This window comes from Trachinotus anak, unplaced genomic scaffold (genome assembly GCF_046630095.1).
Source record: "Trachinotus anak isolate AG129_WGS33_773 ecotype Australia unplaced genomic scaffold, CSIRO_AGI_Tana_v1 ptg000013l, whole genome shotgun sequence".
NCBI lineage: Eukaryota > Metazoa > Chordata > Actinopteri > Carangiformes > Carangidae > Trachinotus > Trachinotus anak.
Genome location: NW_027273864.1, coordinates 19,549,579 through 19,570,532, shown reverse-complemented (window position 1 = coordinate 19,570,532; position 20,954 = coordinate 19,549,579). Strand labels below are relative to the sequence as shown.

Here is a 20,954-nt window from a genome sequence, read left to right as displayed (position 1 = left end):
CCATGTGTGTAACTGTGTGTGTTTTTGCTCGTGCAAGCGTGTGTAACCATTCTAAACTATAATCTACGTCACCAGATAGCAGTACTATGTACTTATGGCCTATTTTGGGCGAGTTTGTAACCTGAGAACTACTTTTTATGCGGTCACCACAGGGTTTTGGGGGAGTTCAAGTTCGGTAAAAGTTTAGACTGTGTGTGTGTGTGTCCGTGCGTGCGTGCTTGTGAGTGTGTGTGTGTGTGTGTGCATGGATTTCTCTGTGAATGGTGTCTTTGTGAGATCAGCCCTGTTGAGATTTCAAACTCTGGAAGGAGCATGGCAGGATGGAAAATATAGTATGAATCTGGCGTCTGGCAAATTAGTTACATGTATTTGAAGCTTTGTTGAACATTTGTTTTAGTATGCAACGTGCTCTATCTGTGGCCTCATGAGACCGTTTATTTTTGTGGCAAGGAAAATCAAACTTGACAAACGATTTTTAAATATTTATGACCTGATCTGCACTTGTACTTGATTTTTTTTCCCCCTGTTACTCTATAATTTGGTATGGCCAGTTTCTCTTGTGTACTGCAGTCCTTGTAACTATAGTGATTCCTTTACTGTTTGCCAATTTAAGTCCCCAGTATACTTAAAATTAAGTGTTTGTTTATCTAATAGTTTCTGAAATCTCCTTAACTCCACGCAAAATCTGACATTCATGCAAACAAACCTCGACGTTGTTTGACCTTGGCATTTCGACTGCCACTCATCTCGACTTATGTACATGTTTTCTTCAGCCACTTTTTTTTCTTCATTTCACTATTGGTAAGTTAGGTGGTTGGTGAAATGGAACATTACAAACATTAAACATATTTACCATGTCTAACAGAAATATCCGTTCCCCAAATCCAGCCTGTCCAACCTGCTTTCCACCAGCTCAATACCTGACCGCTACAGCAAGTGTAAGCCGAGACATTGTGCTGGTCTAAAGGGGGTATCGGGCAGGTTAGTTTAACTAAACTCAAAAACTCAACCTTGGTCTGAATTCACAGCTATTTTAAACCAGGCAACTGTGTCATACCGCAGATACGTGTCAGCATGTCAGAACAGGGTATTGTGTTGGCTGACTGGTCTTCCTGAGTATAACCTTACTGTGTTGGGCTGGCTCAGACAAATCAACACACACACACACACACACACAGATAGAGCCTGAAAGGAAATGAGTGTCTGTACAGGATGCTGTACCTCTCCTCTGACGCCCACCCACTGTCTTTGGCTCAGCAGATTAAGTTATGTAAAATACTGTATATATTCATCCATACAGGCTAATCCGTATTATGTAAGAAGACAGAGAGCAAAGGAGATGAACTTTTATTTTATTGAAGGGCTATACCATAATGAAAACCCACACACAATTATTATGTGGTCCCTTTGGCTTCAGTACAAAAGTTCTGCTCTACTCGCACAGTCAAGTAATGTATGGTATGAAATTATACAGTAATTGTAGTGGGGGAAATGTTACATCACAATCTGTTACTTTCTCACATTAAAGTTTCTCAGATGAAATTACAAAGTAAGTCAGTTAGATCAGTTTTTGTATTTGTTGTTCGCAGGTCCTTTAGGAAGAAAGATGAGGTAGTTAAATCAAGCTGTGAGATTTCCCCCTACAGAAAATGTCCTACCTTTGTTGTTAAAGATGTACGCTGCCATGCTGCTCTTAAGTTATTTAGATTAAATAACATCACTGAAATTGAGAAAAAGTGTGCGATTACTGTATTTCCCAGTGATTATTTTCAAGGTCTAATGTACTTGCTTCTACATCTGATCTCACGGAAACCCCATGGCCATTGGTCATTCTTGACGTTATGTCGTCCTATCGTCATTTTCAGTAAGTGATGCTATTTGCTTGCGTGTATTCGTGTGTTCCCACACACATTAATCTGTCCGACTGTAAATGCCCCAAACAGAGGAAGTGTGACCCTCCCAGTACAAAGAGTCTTTCTACAGAGTTCATGCTCCACTCCCTTCCCACCTACTCCAACTGGCACTGCCAGTAAGTCACAAGATAGAGACGTTTGCGTTGAACTTAGAGAAGAATGTGTCACTTGTCACCCTGTTCTCTTTGGGTTTGATCTTGTGACATGAATTTTCTCGTCCTCATTTGAATACAGTGACAGCTCCGCAGTTTTTCATCAATGGTTTTCATAACAATTTTATGACAAGGGCCTCATATGTAAGGGACACATAAGGAGAAACAGTCCCGCACTTGAGATTTAATTGTGCAAAAACACTCTAGAGGGTGTAACCTGTGTTTTTATAACATCATCCTCTCGCTATTGTATTTTGAAGTGAAATCATTGTGAAATTACCTCAATCCCTACTTGAGAATATGGAACCTTCCTGGAAATTGAAGCTCGTAGGACTCCTTGGGGTCTGAGGCCCCTGATTAGGGAGCCATTTGTTTTTTAGCTGTTACTCCAGATATGCAGGGTGACATATCATGAGTCAGCATCTTGCTTAAGAAGAGTTCATTTACAGTTGGGAGGATTGAAAACACGATGGACAATTTAGTTTGACAGCAATCTTTCTGCCGTTTACTAAATTATTCTGGCTTTTACTAGATGATGACACAAGTCTGACCCATACTAGACGTCCAGCTAAGAAAATCTTAGTGTTGATAAAAATCTACCTTCCTCTTTTGGCTTGATTCCAGTAAAATGTGTTCAGTAAAATATAGTCAGTCTCTGCACCATCAGATGCCACTAATTAACACCTTGAGTCATACCCATACCCCGAAGGAGCAGAGGTTACTCAACCATCCCAGCTCTGCCTTGCTCTGCTCTGTGCTTCTCCACGTAAAACACTGTGCTGGCGATAAAGATGATTTTAGTTACGCTGGCCCGCAACCCAACAGCTTGGAAAACATACAAGTGGGAGCATGTGCGTGCACAGCAACACACACTCTCTCCCCTCACCAGTCCCATGCTCTCTCTCTCTCTCACTCTCACACACACACACAGTTACTCCTGGAGCGTCAGAGGGCCCCATGTATGTCAGAGCTTTATCCAAACACAGCTACGGTTGCTACATGCTACAATTATTACCAGATGGGCTCGGGGAAAACATATTAGGTCTGCTTTTTCATTAGCACACTGCAAACCCGCCTGAGAGATGGAGGGAGATGTTTCAAAATGTGTGCTTAATTTCACATTTTAAATTGAGCATAACTGACTGCTCGTCCCCGAGGGTTGGATATTTCCATTTCCATTAATTTCACAATGACATGATAACTAATTTTTCATTTGCTGTGTTGTCAAAACATGTGTGTTTTATGTCTGTTTATATCAACATCCCACTCATTCTTCCTCTTCTCCTTTTTTATCATACACTCGGAGTATTTAATGGGTCTGGTTTCTGGTCATTGGGATGTAATTACACAATGTGATCAGGCCAACCCGCCAAATAAAACAGTGGTGCTTCAAGTTGATTCACTGATTTGTTGATTGTTACATTAATTTAAGAAAAATCCCAAACATCTGGTTCCAGCTTCTCATTTAGGACACGCTTTGCTTTCTGTTCTATCATGGTAGATTGAATCCCTTTGAGTTTAGAACTGTTGGACAAATCAAACTAAATGAAGATGTCGCTTTGTGATCTGGGAAACTGTGATGGGTGCTCTTCGCTCTTTTTTCCCCATTTATAAAATTTAGACTAAATTATGAAAGGTGCAGATGATTGAAGCACGCCCCTCCTCTGCATCCTCTTCCCTTTCTTTGCAAATGGGCTTGATGGAAAAACCGAGTGAGTTTCAAGGACAGAGTCAAGACCATAGTGTCAGTGTAAATTCTGGATTCTCTGTCTTGCTTACATCTCAGATCATGTCCCCTTTTTAAAACTATATCCTGAGCCAACATCTCGTTCCAAGCAGAAACCCCAGAAGAAACTAACAACTCAACACCATTTCTTAGGAGCTTTTAATTGATTTATAGTGTGCGTTAGAGTAAGACATAGTGAGAATTGAAGGCGTTTTATATTCAGTTTGGCACAGAGTAACCAGCAGCTGTCATGTTGTAGTTTCTCAGAGAGAAATATGTCATTTGGTCCTAAAATACAAGCACTGCTCTCAGAAAGTTAGTGGAGTTAGTTTGTAAGTGATTGTTAATTTCCTCATGGATTTCCCTGACAGAACCCAAGTAAATATCCATTCATTATTCATTTATTATTGGAAACTTTATTCCTCCTTTATGTTGAATTGTAATCTTTTCAGCTGAGAATGTGAAAAATAGTCTCTTGGGTTAGTTAGGTCACTTAATTAGAAAAGATTAATTTGAAGTCAATTGAGCACTGATTAAATTTGTTCCGTATTTTAGTTCTTCCCAGGAAATTATTAGGAAAATATTTTGACATTACAGTCTCATAAAATACCGAATATATTATCTTCTCACATGGCGCTTGTATTCCCACATGTTAATGATGGTAAAGTGGGCATACGTGCACATACATGCCAGTGCGCATCATGTATCACTGCTCCCTAAGCACGTGTGTATTTATGTACCGTATGTAAGCTAGCTATGCCTGCTTGACATCTATTGCACTGCTAATTATAAATGTGTGCTCCGCTTGCAGGGATGCATGTCTGCTATGTACAGACACATCACACCTCCTATCCTTCCTTTCCTACATAGTTCCTATCGCTCATATGCCCGTGCATATACACACTCACACTATACATAGTTAGTCTAAATCTCCCCAGTTCTTTACAGGCTAAATTCAGAAGCTTTGTGTCAGTCAGTGGCTTGACTTATAACCTCAGTTGCTAACCTTCCTAACCCTCTGTGTTGGAAGGTCATTCCCTCTTGTGTGTGCATGTGTGTGTCTGTTTGGTAGTAAAGATTCGTGTGCACAATTCTTTACCTGTAAACTGTCATGTTTCTGGAGTCTCCAGGTTTTAACAAGCCTCTTGTGGCGTCCAGGTTAAAAATGATCCAACATTTCTTTTGTTATCGAGAAATATGTTTAAAAAATGTCTTAACAGTGCGACTCCAAGGGTGGGCTAATAGTATGGGATTCTGCAGTTACTACACTGAGTACCATGCTAGCCAAATTAAATGATATCAATTTTAACATGTTTTTATGTTTTATTATGTTTTTACTGTTTTTAATTAGCTGTGCTTTTTTAATCCCTCTTTTCCAACTTTTTAGAGACTATGTCTTCATCAGTTGTCTGTATCTGTGAGCTTCTGCCCAAAGTCATATTTTTCACTGTGTACTCTAACTACATGTACACAAATTCTTTTCCTGGTGGACTGACGTCAGAGTGAGCAATGACAAATGTATACAAACAGAAATCAAAACATTTTAAGTAAAAGCAGTTGGATGAATGTCAAATAAGTTTAAGAACAATAAAAAAAAAAAGTGTTAGTAAGTTTTCTGGCATTTTCCAACCTTAAAATCTGAAAAATAATTGAAAACTCACTCCATCCAGTCATCGTGTTAAATAGCAGACATTCTGTGTCAGGGCAGCTTCTCACTCAGGACTTAGGTCAGGTGGGACAGCTATGTCATCATTCCTTTAATCCCCCTATCCCACCTTTCTGTTTCTGTAGCTGAGGTAATAAGAGTCTCAGAGCTAGCATAGCCGCTAGCAGGGTGCTATCTTCAGCAAAATACCAGTTAAATATACAAACCCAGGATACATACAGTGCATATAAAAAAGTATAAATATTTAAATATCCAGTCAGTGATGTATCTTGTTTTCTTGTTGCTATATAAGCAAAATATTCCTATTTTCCACTCTGCATATGTTTAAGTTTGCTATGTACTAGACTACCTATTACTTTATATCTATCTCTGCTTTGCATTATTTATATTTAGTCTTTTTTTCCTTTAGGCTTGTCCAAACAGTAGGGACATAACTGAGATTTAAAAAAAAAAAAGATGAAGGGATCGTGTGAAGAATAAAAAAGATGAAGGGATAGTGTGAAGAATAAAAAAGATGAAGGGATCGTGTGAAGAATAAAAAAGATGAAGGGATCGTGTGAAGAATAAAAAAGATGAAGGGATAGTGTGAAGAATAGCAGGTGATAAGATCTCAGCTTCTTTTGCGAGCACTCTACTGGGATACTACTTTGGTGGGCTGCATATTATTAATACACTTGTACACAGGGCTGGAGCCGGTGAAGAGGTGTTCTGTAGGTGGGGGGCAAAGGGGACACATGGCACCCAGGACAGCTGTCCCACATTTTTAATCTAAAGGGGCCCATACAGCATTACCAATCATCAATCATAGGGGTATTATTTTCATAAGACATATTTAGGTCCCATAAAGCCAACTTTTCCCTCGCTACATGGGAAAACTTGCAGCGGCCCAGCGCCTATACATGGCTTCTGCTCCTGGCGCCAGTCAGTCCAGAGTGATGCCAGCTGGCTGTGTGCATGGACAGACAGACAGACAGATGACTGGGTTGCGACAGACTGAGTAGTAGTCTTGACGTCCCTGTTTAGCTCCTACTCTTCTTCCTCTTCGGCAGCTTTTAAGGACTATTTCTGTATCTGTGTCAGCGTTGCACTTTTAGAATAGACTTTCACTTCCGAAAGCCCCAGCCCCACTCTCCCACTCACTTGCGTATCATGGAGATCATTTTGTGAGAGAGGCTGATCTTTTAAAGTATGCAGCTGATAATAATGAAAGTGCATTCTTTCACATGAACATCTTGATGTAAAGGATAACCAACACATTTATTTTCAGACATTTGAAAATAGCATTTTTGCTATTTTTACCATTTTATTTTACAAAAAGAGGTGTTTTGAATTACTCGCTGATATCCCGGACAGATTAATAAACACTGGACAACAGTTTATAATACTGTGAGGACAGATTTTAAAACATAAAGTTAACATGCTCATAGTAATTTTATTCTCCGTTGCCATGATCTCAAAGTAAGTGGTGGAAATGCAATGTTCATGTTACCTGGAATGAACACTTCTGAGCACTTATTTGATTGTCCAGTGCAGCACCTTGATGTCCCACTGCAGGAAAAAAGTTGAGCCATTTTCACAGATTGTGTGACAATCAGTGTCACCCAATGATAATTATAACTGGTCATAGTGGCATTTTAGTACGAAGCCTTGTTTTGATCCACTCTTGTTTAAGTTACTACATAACCGCTTTATTTCTTACAAGGCCTTTATTGCTGTGCTGACGTGCGTCAGTAAACATATTGTCTCATTTCCAGTTGCTGGAGTTTCTGTTGTTTATATGCTAGTCAGATCATAAAATATCAGTTTATGTCACCTATTGTTGCTCAAGTAATGCCTATATTCATTTTTTAATAATTATTTTATTTTGGTATTTCAGTCCTCCATAGATTTCCAGTCTACAATTCTACAGAAAAAAAATAAAATCACACCATAGCTAGAAAGTTTTAAAAATAGTTTGATAAAGTTTGTAGATACCAATGGTAAAAGATGGAGGATGTTTACCCGACTAACTAGTTCTTGGAGGTCAAGTGTGCCACCTGCATCCCACTGTGTACTGCTGGGGAGGTGATAAATCTTTTCATTGAACACTCAGGAAGTGAATGTTATCAGTATGTGGAGCCTACATTGTGTCCTGTTAGTGTTTTATTGTTTGTGCTCAGCTGACAGTCTTAAATATATCAAGTGAGTCTTCGTTTGCAGTGTATCAGAGTGTGTAATAAATGATGGTCAGGAATCCCAGCAGCCTAAATATACAGTATAGTCCTAAATATGAAGTCTGAGTATAAAGTAATTATTATTAATATTATTATTTAAAGCTCCTATGTGAGGTGAATGCCTACTGAGTGCAGGACTGTTTATCCCTCTGTTCCTGGCTGAGCTAATCTTTGATACAGAAAAACTCTGCAGCTGCATCAAAGACATAGATAAGAACTGGCTATGTGTGTGTGTGTGTGTGTGTGTGTGTGTGTGTGTGTGTGTGTGTGTGTGTGTTTGTGTTTGTGTGTGTTTGTGTGTGGGGGGTCTCGGATAGCCTGACTCTGGCCTGCTTGGCTGGTCACAGGTAATCTGCCCTGGAGCTCTGGCCTGAAAAAGAAACACACACATACACACAACTGCGCACACACATTTGCACACAAACACAATGCACATCTGGTCACAGTGCCAGTTCTTATCTTTTTCCCCTGATGCTGTTCTGCCCAGCACATGGAGGGCAGTGATAGCATCGAGCCTCTGGTTCAGATAATTTCTCTCTCACACACACAAACAGAAATAACACACGCACATATGTATATATGCAAGTTTGCATTTGTGTTTCTGCTGTGTACTGCATACGTGCGTGTGTGCCCCCGTTTCTCTGGGGCACAGGAACACTTTTGCTGTTTTTCACGCACGTCTGTGACTGGCATCATTTCCTCTGACCTCATTTTCCAGTGAAAACAAAAGGACTTTAATTAAGTAAAAACAAAAAAAAAAACTGCAGGTCAGCCCATAATGAATATGTGAATATAGTGTGACACTGAATATTGAAACCATAAGAAAAAAAAACACAAACCGTATTTGTATTTCACTATTTAGGAACATCTATGCGTAGCCTGTGGAGCCTCATGGTCCCCAGTAGTCAAAAAGCTCATGGCTGATTGTTTTCTCTCGATTATGAAAATGGATTTGGTTTGTTTGATCAACAGATGAACAAGGATTGTTTTTTCCAAAATCTTCTGTCACAGCTACCGCATCTCATTTTAAAACCTCATCTCTGAAGTGTTAAAATGTAAAGTTTTGGTTGTTCTGTGAAAAGAAGTTGCCGTCAGTGATTGATTCGCAGTGTGAAGAAGTCTTTTGTAATGAAAGACTGTGACTGTCTGGTGTTCTTAGCATCAGATCAAAAGATTGCCTTGACTGTGGTTTACTAGGCACTTTGCCCTCTTTTCTCCAGTGTGTGTGTGTGTGTGTGTGTGTGTGTGTATTTGCCAGGGCATGTTGCTTCATAAATATTGGTTAGTGTGAAACTGAGATCTTTTAAAACAAGAGAGAGAGAAAGTAGGAAAAAAAGTTTTGATTTCATAATTTTTACTCCCTTGAAGGGTGTTGCATGTGTGAGAGAGTGTGTATGTGTATGTGTATGTGTGTGCATGGATGCCTGAATGTGCATGCATGTGCTTGTGCACGTGCCCATGGGGCCCTGCTTGGGCTACTTGTATTTGATTGCCCCTCTGACCACATGTCAGTACGTCAGTTGGCTTTGACTCACAGTTCTAATTAAACCATGGGCAGGTCTGAACTGGCAACGCAAAAACATACACACACACACACACACACACACACACACACACACACTCTGTCTCTGAAGTTGATCTGTTATTGCCATTTGGTTAGTTCCATGCTCAAAACGGTTCATTAGGTAGAGTTTATACTGGTCGCTCACACGCACACACACACACACACACACACACACACACACACACACACACATTAATGCTTCACCAAAGACAACAGCTAAATTAAATAGAGGCTTCAAGCTGTGAAGGACTTTTATTTCATATTTAACTGTGATACGAACAAAGAAGCTGCCGTCAGAATTATGGAGGTACAGATAACTTATAGGATTATGAAACACTTGAGTGACTCAGAAACTGTGCTGATAACCCTCTCTAGTGTACAGGAAATGTGTCAGAGGGGAAAGGGGGCCCAGGGGGAGATACAGAGGAAGAGGGAAGGGAAGAGGGAGATGGGGACTGACAGATTAAGTGAGAGAAAGAGCAGGAAAAACAGAGCGAGGCCACACTTTTAAAAGAGAGAGGATATGTAAGTTGTTTGACAAAGACAGTTAAAGAGCAGTACCTAAGAAGAGAGGGATTCATTCAAAGGAAATCAGAGAAGAGGTCAGAGGAAAGCAGATAAGAGTTGCCCCCTGAAAGGACAGGAATCCTGAGAAAGTGAGAGCAAAATGGCTAAAGATTTGAGAAAAAAAAAAGGAAAGGACACGGGGGGGGGGGGGGGGTTAGGGCGAGCAGTCAGTTGGTGTCTCAGGAGAAAGAACAGGACCCAGCTGTTGCTCCGCAGGCCACCACACCCAGCTGAGAGAGACTCCATTTGTTGTTGTAGCTGGCCTTTATGACTTTGAGAGAAAAAGACGGAGAAAGGGGTGGTGGTGTTGGTGGTGGTGGACAGGGAGTCTGACTGACTCTTAGTAAAGAAAAGAAAAATAGGGAAGAGGAGTGAACGGCTGCACTTTTATTAGGAAATGGGAAAAGGAGGGAAAAGAAAGGAGGATGCTGCCTCACTTCCTAGTTTGCTGTTGCTCTGTTATGATGTTTGGTTCCAAGCTTTGCTATCTGGGCGAGTGTTGTGAGTGTCGGTGCTTTGTTTGATTACCCCAAGACTCAGGAGTTTATGAAAACACAGCCAGGGGACATGACCTCAGCTGGGACCTGGACACTATCTCTGTTCCCACCAGAGCTCCACTAAACCACCTCTTTTCCTCTTTTAACCAGCGTCCAATCACTCTCACTCCCAGCCATGTTATCCCTCACCCTCCCTCTGACGTTACATTTCTATGCCCGTCTTCAACCTTTTGGCCTCATCTCCTCTGTCAGTCAGCCTTTCCCTCGCGTCACCCTCGTACCTCCCCTCTGCCTTCTAATTTTAATAGTTAAATGTATATTTCAGAACGTGAGCCACAGGTGGTGGCGCTTTATTTTGCAGGACAATAAATACCTTGTGTGTGGTAGGTACTCAGAAACAAACGAATGAAACAATGAAACAAATGAAACACACATATCAATGTAACAGCTCTGTATAGTTAAAGGGGAACTCCTCTCATTTTACACATTAAAGTTGACACATCTTGGGGGGTACTACTGCATATATGGTCGAAAAGCTGTTTAAAGCCTTAAGCTCAAGGCTTCATTATCGGCTACCAGCATAATGCACTCAAACCGCTGGCTGAACTGATAGCGGTCAAGTTGCATTGTGGGTACTGTAGTTCGCAAGGTTTTGCCAAGGATGAGGAATCTGTGGATTTAAAAAACAAATCTCTCTGTCTCTGGTTCTGCTGCATTGATTTTTGATCATGGTTTGTTTTAAATCAAATATGTATTGTCTTTGTTGCCACAGCCTGATGTACCTTATTCCTCTGTGCCACTGAGCTCCATTGTTGTCCAAAAGCACATCATTGAGCCACACTGTTGCACCGGCTGATGTGTTCTGTTACTCTATACATATGTGACCCATTTTAAAGATTTATGTCCTAAACAGGAACAAGTGGCCTCAGGGTTGAGAGCCACACACAGGGTAGGGAAGCGGGGAAGTGTTAAGGGACTGACCAACACATTGTAGCTTCTGGTTTGTTTGGGTTTGTATTATATAGAATAGAATTATACTTTATATAGTTTTAGTCTTAGCTCAGTACCTGTCATGCCTTTATGTGTTTCTAGCCTTTATAAAGCACTTTGCTGTGGTGGTGAATCAAGAAGGTTTTAAGAGGCAATGATTTCATTTGTTTTCTTAAGTTCAGAAAAACAAAAACACTCAGAAACAGGTGTGTATTATGTGGAATCGACCACACAATTACAGTGTCTAACACCATGATGTCATACACTTTTTATGATCAATATGAAGCTGTTGTCCTTGGCTTTTGTGTTCAGTGTGGGTGTATGGGTGAGTTTTTGTAACCCTGAGGACAGAAAATGTGCTGCTGAGAGAGCAGGTTAGGTTAGTGGGTGCCCCTCCTCTTCCTGTCTCCACCCATGTCCTCTTCCTCTTCCTGTCTCCCATGCACACACGATTACACACCAACACACTCTCGCCTGTTCATTGTGTTTCCCCCTGAGAGCTTGTAGCCCTGGAACAACTGGAACCAGAGGGAACACAGAGGATCACTGAAAAAAGTGGAAGAGCACAAAATGATCCTTTTAAAAAAAAAAGGTTTGAGCTGAGGTTTGAGGTTTGAGTTATTGACACCCTGAGTTGTTGAACTCTTGATTATGATGTTTTTAGGGTTAAGGAACATATACTACATAACGTTTGGGCTCCACTGGATCACTTGTGTCGTAATTTGTCAGCAGAGACAATGGAGACACTGCCCTTCAGGCAACAGGACACACATTACAGTTGTCCAATATGTGCTGCTTTCTGACAGTCAAGACAAACAACAGTTGTGTATTTCGGAGGAAACAGTTGTTATGTGTGGGATATGTGGCATGTCAGAAAGTCTGTTCCCGGTTTTAGGGGACCCCCTCTACATCCAAATGGGACACACCTACAACTTTGAATCTGGATCACACAGTTCCAACATCTTATATCCATTGAGGCATCTGGAACTACTTTATCAAATGAGTGTTTTTACTGCCAAGCAATATTAGCTAAAGCTCTGCTTATTGTGTGGAACTGTATATGCTGCCTGAGGACATTACTTTATTAAACAGAAGGCATTAGAGGATTTAGAGTCCTTCAGTTGTATGTTTTTACTGTTGGATGGCTTTGGATAGCCTGAAGTGGTAATGAGTAGAAAATGAAGGCCTGAAAAAGCAGCATACAAAGAACATGACGGCTCTCCTGACATGGACTCCGACTTGTGTCACCTCAAAAGACCCACAGTGGGAATGTTTAACAGATTACTCATATTGGAGGCATGTTTTGGATTAGAGCATGACTTGCATAGGGAAAAAGTGTTTGCGATGGACCATGACCCCTGGAAGATCTTATTTCTACACCTCTGTTTTATATATGTTTTTTTTTTTGTTTGTTTTTTTTTTAACTCTACCAAGCCTCTTACCCGTTGTATACTTTTGGTACTGCAGTAAGCCCCATGTTGTACACAGAAGATCAGCATCTGCTTAATTTATATTAACACATGAAAATGATGTGAACCATGTGCTATGGTCACAGTTACCAGTTACATATCTTCCAGAAGAATAGATTTTCATGATGCTTGAAAGCTGTTCTAGCACCTTGTGGTGTAACATCTTACTCAGGAACCTAATGTCCATTTTTCCTTGAACGTGTCACTCATCTGTACATCAGAGTTGAATACTGGACATTCATCTGTAGGATTTGTTTCATTGTTTTTCTCTCATTGTGTCTTTCTTGATGTCCGTGTGCCTCTCTCCGTCACTACGAGGCTCTCATCAGCCTGAAACGCACAGATTCCGGTCACAGCCTCACTTTTTTTCCCCTGACTTTGTACCGGATTTGACCTTTTACCTTTTCACCCTACATTAAACTGCCTCTCTGCCAGTGAAATCACCACACTGCAAATTCCCGCCACATTGTGCAGGAATGTCTGAGGGGAATTCAGGAATGCAGTTGGGAATGCAGTGTGCTGCAGCAGCAGTTGGTGTTGTATTGGGCCGCATGAGGTCATTTTCTCTGCTGACATAGTCGCCGATGCACTAATCAGGGTCTGTGTCTGAGAGCATTTGCTGCATGTACTTGCACATGCGTGTGGGAAGATTTAAGTGTGTTACTGGAAGAGGAGACTAGGACACAACAGGGTTTACCACCCTTAATCCCAGTTAATGTTTTTACTGGAACATGACACACTGTCTTCCCAATATTTATTTAACCAATTACATTTCCAGCAGTGTTTCATTATAATTGTGTGAGAGACATAATGGATCAGAAATACTAGACAACTGGATTATTAGGGCCTTGAATAGACTTGTTGCCAGCCTGTTGTATAACCCACAAAAACAAGAGACTGTTCTCATATTTTAGGACCCAGGCTGTTAAGATTGTCTTTTTTCTCAAAACTAAATTCAGCAACACTTTACACACACAGATACATAGCTACACAGCCCCACATATGCATATACAATATAATATAGAAATCTACATATTATTAGATAATAACCTAAGATCCATCTCACATAAGATGGTAACATTTTTAAGGGGTAAATGGAGATGGCATCAAGGTGATCCCAAAACAATATGTAAATGAACAAATTCTGCTGAGCTTGGAGACCAAATACATCCAGTGTTTGCACACATCCTGGGCTAGAAATGGACCACTCAGATCTGCTGCAGAGTCACAGTCACTCTTACAGGCTTCCCACATTACTCCAGATAACAAGCAGCACCTCCATCCTGGTGACAGGTGCTGCTTCAGCTGGACAGGGTGTCACAAGATGGGTGATATCTCAGGCCTGTGTGTCCTTCTGCCTGCCATAATTATTCTTGGTAATAAACACAGCATCATAGAATAAATATATGCTGTACAAATGCAAAATGCATTTCAAATTACCCTTGTGGTAGTTCTAGATGACAAGTCAAAGGATCACTAAAGTTATTAGGACAACAGACGTTGCTATCCCTGAAATTTAATTTGCCCACCGCAGACGGGCCGTGCTTCAGTAGATGATGCACAAAAAAAGAAAAACTTTGTCTGCCACATGAAAATGACAAAGGCAGCAAGAGTCTCAATGAATCCAGTCACAGGGGAAATCCTGCATTCAATAGATAAAGCTCCCGCTGTTTTCACACACTGGTACCTAGTTTGAATTGAGCTCAAAGTTAATATTTAAAAAAAAGAATAGCTAGGTGTTTTTTTCTTCTTTTTCCCAGATAAAAGATTCAGGTTCCAGCCAAACCAGATAAAGGTTGTTCCCTCAGGTGGTTGTAGACCTTATCACACCTTTGTACTTCAAAGTGTTGCCATTTCACAGCTGAATACTCGTCCATACCGGAAACCGAATCCTCAGAAAGGCTACACCCAAACTACATTATTTATTTACATCAACTGGCCTGACTCCACAGCTCATTTGGTTGTGTGTGTGTGTGTGTGTGTGTGTGTGTGTGTGTGCACGTGCTCATCAGTTGGTGTGTGAACAGGATTCATGTGTATTGCCAGGGTTGTAAAATTGTTTCAGCATAATAAAGTCAGCAAACACACACATACACACCTGCTATTGTTGTTTAGGTAGTTTCCAATGCAGCAGTGTTTTGTAGGTATTACAAGTGTTTCCAGGATGAGTGGATTGTGGTTAACCAGTGGAGAGGACGGGAATATAAAGGAGAAGAGAGGAAAAAGAAAGAAGGAAGCTATAAAGGGGAAAATAGATGAAGAGGGGAATCTTTCATCTCCAAACAGTTTTGCCTTTATCCTCAGCTGCCAAACTGTTGAGCTGAGAACATGTGAAAACGTGTCTGTTTCCTTCTTTTATTGACTTGCCAACAAGTTCATCTCTCTTTGATAGTAGAAGTAGCTGTGCGGGTCTTCCTCCCCCTTCTTCATGTAAAACCTGCCCTCAGGGGGTCTTATGGGGGGGATGAAAGGGGAAGCATCCGCCCCTCTTTAACACAAATCATCAAATGTATCCCTGTGGGTAACAGATGTTGGTTCATTTGTTTGAGGAAACAAGAATTTCCATGGCTGCCACCCCTTTGTTTGAAGTAATTCCCCTGTGCTGATATTTCAACAGCATATTTCTAAGGGTTTTCTTATAGATCAGAAAGCAGGAATTAACACAATTTGGTTTTCATTGAACATTATTGATGATTGTGCAGTTTTCAAGAAGCAGACAGTCTGAAACACCATCACATTTCCATATTTAACAACTGTAAAGAATTAAAAAGGAAAAATCATTCTCAGTCATGTTTTGCATACATTATTTCTTAAATCTGAATATGAATGATTCTCTGCCAAAGCTTCAATTAGTGTTATTAAGAATCAACAAATTCTGGACGTTCTCCAAACGCAGCGAATGTATTAGCCTTCACTTTCACTGTGCTAGTTTTTAATTCACTGAAGTGCTGACTAAAGCCACTTTCAGACATGCTCCTCATCATATGCAGTAAGCGAACAAGTCATTTTTTTTCCCTTAAAAGTCACAATGGAAGTCTCAGTCCATCAGGGTTTCTAAGATTTCCATAACACTTCCAACACGGCACAAGTCTGAGCTGAATGCTGCCACATTGCTTTGAAGGCCACAGTAGCTCAAAGTCACATACACAGAAAACTGAAATTAAATATGCATCTTGTTACATATCTTGTTACAAAAAAAAACTGGCGAGTTTTATATTCATAAAGAGATTTTTTTCATGTAAACTGTTATTTTTCCCCTTTATAGTGCTGCGCAAGACAGGAAACAACCCTCAAACATAATAATAGTCAAACACTGCCTCCCTATATATTCAGTTTTCATTCAAATGAATGATTATCCACCGACACACTTTACATACAGCACAAAAGCAAATACAAAAAGCCATTACTTTAACAGACAGATGGAAACCAGCATGGTTGTGGCTCCATATCTGAAAATAGCTCAAGTTGTATTATCTTTCCAGTGAGCAGTCTGGATGACAGCGTAGCTCACACTATTTGTAATGACATATCAGTCGTAGTCCCTACAGTTTCTTCAGCTTCGTAAAAACTCACATAAACTATCCAAGATCACAAGAATTAAAACGTGCATTCACTTTGACAGGATGCCTTACTTTTCTTCCTCCATGTTCAGCACACAGTTCAGCACACAGTCACTATTGTATCCAGCAGCCGTAAACCACGTCACTCTGTGTGGTCCACTAATTGCATATCAGATGGAGCCAGTCTCCATGATGAAAGCTTGACTTTGCGCTTTGTGCTTTGGTGTCAGGTCTAATATGTAAAGCAGATGTGTGTTTAACAGCAAAGCCCATCAGTGGTTGTGTAGCACTGCCTCGCTGAATGGCTTCAGAGGGTGGATTCCCACTGGGGCCACCCGCACTTAAGATGTATTCCTGTAAGTAGGCTCAGTAAATTTGTATCAGCTCGCCTAAGGAGCAGCAACCCTGAGCCATGTGCCTGACACTGGTAATGTCATTGAAATCCCACTGATCTGAACAGTTGCTTCTTAATACACTGTCATACCAGACAGCAAATATATTGTAGTTGTGGTGTTACTTTTCCAGAAGCAGTGCTTTGACACAGGCCTGCAGAGTGGTAAATATTGCTAAAGACTCTCATGCTGAGGCTTGTGTTGTATTTGCGGGGGAACAATAATCAGCAGCAGCAGAGAGTTGGCTGTGACTCCACCGGCCGCGGCTCCCAGCTAAAACCTCCTCTATCTGATCAGATCCCAGCCTTGTTTCAACAACTAGCCTGGATTATACTTGTCATATCAGCCGGAGCCCAACTGATTACAAACACAAACACATTCACACAATGATTACATGCAGCTTACTGTTGGACTTAATGAAACATCCAGCAAGCCTTTTTTTTCTTTTTTTAACCTGCAGTGGCTGAAGGTCCTGAAGCGATAAGGCTGCTTCAAAGTTGAAGATGTGTTGTTGATTGTGTGTCTGCCAATCCCTTTGAGGTGCTGTCATGGTGTGTATGTATGTTGGTGTATGTGTGTGTAGTGTGGGTGTCAACCACTTAGGAGACATTTAATCCAGGCTAGGGCTGCAACTAGCACTTTGTTTTATTGTTGCTTAATTTGTTATTTTTCCGGTTAATTGTTAAGTCTTTGAAATAGTTAAAAATACACATCTAAATTTCCCTGGGCCCAAATCGACATCTGCTTAGTTCACATACTTGGACAAGCAAGACAGTATGGTCCAGTTTTAATGTTGCAAGAGAAACGTCTCTGAGGACGAGGACAAACCCATGCATCTGACTAATGCAACGCTAGCTGGGATGATGCTACGTCGGGGGACGTCAGCTGGGGTTGCTGGAGTGTAATATCCCAAAATTGAGTAAAAACCATGTCAGAGCTCTAGCTAGCAGACATATCCATTCTCGAAGAAGCTATTTGTAAGTCTTGCTATAACTACATAGCATTAACAGCTGCTCACTTAGTAGCCTTGCCAAGAGCTGCAGCCGTCATTGAGGTTACAGTACAAGAGGTGATGATATTTCCTCTGAGCAGAGCTACTTCTTCGGGGCAGACTGGACGCTACAGTGATTCAGTATCAGGAAAAAGATGACAGGGTGCAGCCAGACTGGTGCTAGCTGGTTAGCATGCTAACTTCAGTAGAAGAAAAGGGGTGATAGTAATAGAAGCAAAACAAATGGGTCACTTTCCACTGCTCTTAGTGAGTAAAGGGATGAAGTTTGATGCTGAACTAACGATGTTTGTTCTTGACTGGGAAGTAAACAGCTGTTGATGCTAATGTTGGCTATGTAGCAATAGCAAAGCTTACAAATAGCTCTTCGTTTTTGTCCTTTTGGTTTTGGAGAAGCTAAAAAGCATAGACACTATTCTACTACTGTAAACATATAAAAGCAGCAAATTCCCATTGGAAATGTCACAATCAATTTTATATGCTTGATTTTCTGCGAAACAACCATTGGATTCAGCAATTATTCAAGCCTCCCTAAAACAAACCAAGCCTTACAGTTTGATTACTTGTTTTTCATTGGTTTACATTCAGGTCCACATTATTGGTTAACTTGAAAGAAGTTGGTGATTTCAGTAAGCTGCCTAATCGGAGCGAGGAGAGAAGTGATTTATTTTGATCTCTGCTTTGCAGAAATCTGCTTATGCATTGCGGCAACAGAGGTAGAAGGTTGAGAAACATCCAAAGTATTCAGTCGTTCTTGAAAGACTGTAGTAAAGTTGTTGGCTTCAGTTTGCTGGAGCTATTCACGTTACATAAGGTCTCTCCTTTCTCTCCCCCCTGTCTCTTTCATTTTGCACAAAAGATTTCTCAAAACACACACACACACGCCATCAGTGCGGCATGGCAGCCGTCCAGAGAGGGGCTCCAGTGTCGCTTCATTTCAAAGAGCTCTTTGGTTGCTGTCCTTTTGATGCTCGCTCCCCAGCAGCAGTGGAGCAGAAATGCTGAACATCCAGCTTTGATATGAATTTGTCCCTGATTCTCCACGCTGCCCTGCAACTCTCCAACTACACACAGTTTGTAAAAAAAAAAAAAAAAAAAAAAAAAGGCTGCCTGAAGACTACAGGGACCTAACACCAGAACAACACACAGTTTTAGTCTGTACTGCGGTAGACTGTTGCTCAGGTCGTCATGCTACAGAACAGGTTAGACAGCTTTTTGCAGAATTGCCTCTCAGGCCAGAGGACTGGTACAAGTGACCACAGGAGTGCCCAAATGCAAACGTTAAGCTAAAACCAAAAGTGCACCAAAAACATTGAAATAGATTCAGAGGCCCAAGAAACAAACTAAATAAAATGGAAGAATCTGACTTGTATTCGCTACTGCTGTAACAACTTAAGCTTTTAGCTGAAGATCCCAGCGTCCTCTTTTCACTATTGGAAACAAGTTCCAAGAGGGTGAGGTGATGAAGTCAATACTAATCTAGCCTATCTTAGCTTAAAAACAAAGCAGGGAGAAACAGCATCTCTGTAGCTCATGCTGTACCACATTGTATCTCAATTACTTAATCTATACACAAACTTACACTTTCGTTCTGTAAATATTTCTTGAGAAACAACACCAGATGCAGTGACTGGCTGGCACAGTGAGATTGCCAGGTTTTGTATCATTGTGCCTGCGTAGAAACCAACTGTTAAACACTAAAATCTGTGCTTGTATTGGGCAGCTCACACCACCATTTAAGATTTTGTACAGACGTAGCGGGCAGATGGATAATCTGCTGTTCATCGAGAAATGCTCACAGCACAGAAAACGTCCCCTAATACCACAAACTGCAGCTTCCACTTTTCTGTTTTTCGGGCCAACTACGTCCGTTGAGTCTTTTCATCACTATTTATGAAAGAATTTCCCCAAATATTGACCAGCTCCTTTCCTTTTTATGCATTGAAGCTCCACCTGTGACTTCATTCATGCTCCCCACACATTTACATACGTTTTCATACAGAAATATGGATTTTGTGCGGCCATGATAAGAGCATCCTGCTTGAGCATAACACTTTGTACAGTTGTCAGAAGTTCATCTCTGTTTTAATGGGGTCGACGTGCTGTGAGGTTTGGACTGTTCATATTAAATAGATTTCTTGCATTGGCATAAACCTGTCAAATCTGGCTCCACAAGAATAAATAACTGAGAGCTCCTGGCATGTGCTGCCGAGGACATGCGCTGTGCTTTGAGCAGAAGTGGCAGGGCCATTACAGTCCCTCCACGTTCTGTTCCCTTTACCATGCCGTAGTCATTCACTGCGAGGCCCCAGTGCGTCACAGTTACTATCTAGAGTGTGTAATTATAGCCTCTTTCTCCTCATACTCCAGCCTGTCTTCACAAACACGACACAGGAGCACAAAGAGCTTAACAAATGCATCAGGGTAACTTTCTGCTTTTACTGATCGAAATACTTTCTCTTCATACATGTCGTATGCTTGCCCACAGACACTTTTTTGCATGTTCGACCGAGTTTTCGTGCACTGCCCAGGAAACTTGTTATTATTTGGGGGGGGGGGGGGGGGGGACAAAACAAAAATGAAAGTGTTGTCAAAAACAGTTTGGAAAACCTCTCTGTAAACAATTTTTGTTCATTTATAAGTTTAACCGTACAAAGTTTAATTAGGTTTCATTTTGATGTATGCATGTGTGTCTAATCATCAGTGTGGATTAGTTGATCAACAACAATTTTGATAATTGATCAATGGATTATATCACAGTTAACTGAATATTTTTGGGTTTTGGAGCGTAGGTCTGACAAAGCAAGACATTCGATGGCATTGTCTTGTGGTTTTCTGACTTTATATAGACCGAATGATTGATTGAGAAAATAATCTGCATGTTCGTTGCGAATGACCGCAAAGTAATTGTCAGTTACAGCCCAACTTTGGTCGTTTGTTTAGATGGGTTTCGACTTTTCCGTGTTGTAGGGAATATTATACAATGTAAGATCAGGGGGGCTTTTGGCTGTATTTGTCGCACTGGAATTCCCATGTCAGCTCCTTGAGTAGTGAAGCAGCACAGTCAAAGGAATCCTGCATGTATGTGTCAAAACTGTGTGTGTGTGTGTGTGTGTGTGCCTGTGTAAAACATTCCAGTGTTAGAAGTATGTGAATTACGTCTTACAGAGCGAGAATGTGAAGAATCTGCTGCCATGAGAAAGCCACTGTTGTTTACTGACATAGTATTGCAAAGC

General features: G+C 40.9%; 1 protein-coding gene across 5 annotated transcripts in view; it reads left to right on the top strand.

Annotated features, from left to right (window-relative positions):
• atg7 (ATG7 autophagy related 7 homolog (S. cerevisiae)) overlaps nucleotides 1–20,954 on the top strand; it is a 55,584-nt gene that overhangs the window by 32,469 nt on the left and 2,161 nt on the right. The gene's annotated exons all lie outside the window — the stretch shown is intronic.